The sequence below is a fragment of the Coregonus lavaretus genome (genome assembly GCF_964263955.1).
Source record: "Coregonus lavaretus genome assembly, chromosome: 11".
Taxonomy (NCBI): domain Eukaryota; kingdom Metazoa; phylum Chordata; class Actinopteri; order Salmoniformes; family Salmonidae; genus Coregonus; species Coregonus lavaretus.
Genome location: NC_139998.1, coordinates 47405020 through 47409238, shown reverse-complemented (window position 1 = coordinate 47409238; position 4219 = coordinate 47405020).

The following is a 4219-nucleotide window of genomic DNA, read 5'->3' as shown; positions in this document are numbered from 1 at the left end:
TCTCTCTCTCTCTCTCTCTCTCTCGCTCTCTCTCTGTTCTCTCTCTCTCTCTCTCTCTCTCTCTCTCTCTCTCTCTCTCTCTCTCTCTCTCTCTTCTATCTCCCTCTCTCTGTCTCTCTCTCTCTCTCTCTCGCTCTCGCTCTCTCTCTATTATCCAGGGTGAGAGTGAGTGAGTGAGATGTGCGTGCATCTGGTGTCTTACAGGGTGTCAGTGAAGTCTTTGGCTGTAATGTCTCTTTCGTCATGTTTCGGACCCCAGTAAGATCCTAATAATTCAAATGAAATCAATCAAATACAAAGCAAATACAAAGTTGGCACCTCACCCTGACTGACCTGGGTCTGGCCCTGTCCGGCCCTGGTCACCCCACATCTGTCACTAAGGACCCAACCTCCAGTGGCTCTCCATTACACCCATTAGACACACACACACAACCTCACGTCATATTTTTAAAAGTAGTTATCTGTGGGGCCCATGCATTGAAGTAGTGGTAAAGTAGTAGGGGTAGCAGTTATTGTCCTGACAAACAAATAATATTATGGAAGCTTGGATGGTTGTTGTTGTTGTTGTTGTTGTTGTTGTAGCAGTAGTAGTACTGTAGTAGTTGTAGTGGTAGTAATTGTTGTTATTACTGTTGTATTTATATAAATATAACAGTGGTATGAGTAGGAACAGTAGTTTTAGAATGGAGTGTTGAACAGTGGTTGTTTTTGGCGTGTCTAATCATTCTATTGCGTGTGTAGAGTGGCCTAACCAAATGAGAGAAAACAAAGCACACCTCCTAGTGTGTTTGAACTGCATCTCACGCCAGCCTTTGGCTAACAGCTTCCAATTGCATGTCCTGGTTACCTCTGCGTTGTCATTGTGCTACTACAGTTCACAGAAGTGGTTTAGAAACCATTGAAGAAAATAAAATGTTTCTGGGTGGGGAGGGAGAATGGGGACTGAGGGGGGGAATGGGTCGTGGTTATCTTTATATGCATTATATGTTTTTTGTACCTGTAACCCACTCTGAAAAAGAAAAATGACAAAACTAAATAAAAAGTTAGTTACCCAAAAGAAAAAGGCTGTTTCTATGACTATTTGTTGTGTAAAGAAAGGTATTAGCCACCTACGCTCCTCATGCTTCCTGCTACCACCCTAACTGGTTATTCATCAGAGGGCTATTTGACTATTCAAACAAGATATTCCTATTGAGAAGCAAAGACCTAGCAGAAGATAGCTTGTCTTCGATAGTTCAAATACTGTCCCTAACATTATGCTATAGGTTTCTTTTAATCATCATGCAACAAGTGTAGTTGTCTAGCTAATATATTTGTTGCCTCGTGCCACCCTATTTTGTTTTCAGACTGCTTTTGATTGTTCATACATGACGTATAAGCATGTGCAGGCACATAAGGGCACACAGGCACACACACATGCACATGCACACGCACGCACACACACACACGTATATTGTTGTCCAGAGCGCATGTGGAGAACGCTGATTGCTTCTTGGGTAAACAAGACTTCCATTCATGGTTTGCTCTGTTGTATTGTAATGGTAGAATGTGGGCCTTAGGAAATGTCAAGCATGAAAGAACCTACTTATAATATCAAGTGCAACATTTGCACAGTTGGTTGGCTTACTGTACATAAGGATGGATTGCTCTGGACCTTGGAAAAAGGGAGCAAGTGTTCACTATCCATTTACTTTTTTAGATGTGTGTGTGCATGCGTACATGCCTGCCTGTCTGTCTGTCTGTCTGTCTGTCTGTCTGTCTGTCTGTCTGTCTGTCTGTCTGTCTGTCTGTCTGTCTGTCTTAGCATGCCTGTATGTTGGTCAGTCTCTGTGCTTCTCTGTCTATCTGTCGTTTTATCTATCCATAAACCATCAACAAACATAGCAATGTCTTAATAATGTGATCCTCTTGACCTGTGACTCTAATCTAATGTGATACTAGAGCAGAGAGGATCCAGGATATAAAGAGCAGAGAGGATCCAGGCTATAAAGACCAGAGAGGATCCAGGCTATAAAGAGCAGAGAGGATCCAGGCTATAAAGACCAGAGAGGATCCAGGCTATAAAGAGCAGAGAGGATCCAGGCTATAAAGACCAGAGAGGATCCAGGCTATAAAGAGCAGAGAGGATCCAGGCTATAAAGAGCAGAGAGGATCCAGGCTATAAAGACCAGAGAGGATCCAGGCTATAAAGAGCAGAGAGGATCCAGGCTATAAAGAGCAGAGAGGATCCAGGATATAAAGACCAGAGAGGATCCAGGCTATAAAGAGCAGAGAGGATCCAGGATATAAAGACCAGAGAGGATCCAGGCTATAAAGAGCAGAGAGGATCCAGGCTATACAGAGCAGAGAGGATCCAGGCTATAAAGACCAGAGAGGATCCAGGATATAAAGACCAGAGAGGATCCAGAATATAAAGACCAGAGAGGATCCAGGCTATAAAGACCAGAGAGGATCCAGGATATAAAGACCAGAGAGGACCCAGGCAATAAAGACCAGAGAGGATCCAGGATATAAAGACCAGAGAGCACCCAGGCTATAAAGAGCAGCATTTGCATGTGTTCTATGTGATCCTTCCCCATAGCTTTCCCCAGCAGAGGCAAATTAACATAAAAAGAAAATGAGTTTGCTGACACAAGATGACAGTCATCCAATTCCAGTAAGAAGTTGGCAGCAGTGTGTGCTGTTGTGCAGAGTAAAGATTATGAGTACACTACCGATCAAAAGTTTTAGAACACCTAGTCATTCAAAGGTTTTTCTTTATTTTTACTATTTTCTACATTGTAGAATAATAGTGAAGACATCAACACAATGAAATAACACATATGGAATCATGTAGTAAACAAAAAAGTGTTAAACAAATCAAAATATATTTGATATTTGAGATTCTTCAAAGTAGCCACCCTTTGCCTTGATAACAGCTTTGCACACTCTTGGAATTCTCTCAACCAGCTTCACCTGGAATGCTTTTCCAACAGTCTTGAAGGAGTTCCCACATATGCTGAGCACTTGTTGGCTGCTTTTCCATCACTCTGCGGTCTGACTCATCCCAAACCATCTCAATTTGGTTGAGGTCGGGGGATTGTGGAGGCCAGGTCATCTGATGCAGCACTCCATCACTCTCCTTCTTGGTCAAATAGCCCTTACACAGCCTGGATGTGTGTTAGGTCATTGTCCTGTTGAAAAACAAAAGATTGTCCCACTAAGCCCAAACCAGATGGGATGGCGTATCGCTGCAGAATGCTGTGGTAGCCATGCTGGTTAACATTTACATTTACATTTTAGTCATTTAGCAGACGCTCTTATCCAGAGCGACTTACAGTTAGCGCATACATTATTTTATCGAACCCACAACCCTGGTGTTGCAAACGCCATGCTCTACCTACTGAGCTACATCCCCTGCCGGCCATTCCCTCCCCTACCCTGGACGACGCTGGGCCAATTGTGCGCCGCCCCATGGGTCTCCCGGTCGCGGCCGGCTACGACAGAGCCTGGATTCGAACCAGGATCTCTAGTGGCACAGCTAGCACTGCGATGCAGTGCCTTAGACCACTGCGCCACTCGGGAGATAAGTGTGCCTTGAATTCTAAATAAATCACAGACAGTGCCACCAGCAAAGCACCCCCACGCCATAACACCTCCTCCTCCATGCTTTACGGTGGGAAATACACACGCGGAGATCATCTGTTCACCCACACCGCGTCTCACAAAGACATGGCGATTGGAACCAAAAATCTCCAATTTGGACTCCAGACCAAAGTACACATTTCCACTGGTCTAATGTCCATTGCTGGTGTTTCTTGGCCCAAGCAAGTCTCTTCTTATTATTGGTGTCCTTTAGGAGTGGTTTCTTTGCAGCAATTCGACCATGAAGGCCTGATTCACACAGTCTCCTCTGAACAGTTGATGTTGAGATGTGTCTGTTACTTGAACTCTGTGAAGCATTTATTGGGGCTGCAATTTCTGAGGCTGGTAACTCTAATGAACGTATCCTCTGCAGCAGAGGAAACTCTGGGTCTTCCATTCCTGTGGCAGTCCTCATGAGAGCCAGTTCCATCATAGCGCTTGATGGTTTTTGTGACTGCACTTGAAGAAACTTTCAAAGTTCTTGAAATGTTCCGTACTGACTGACCTTCATGTCTTAAAGTAATGATGGACTGTCATTTCTCTTTGCTTATTTGAGCTGTTCTTGCCATAATATGGACTTGGTCTTTTACCAGAT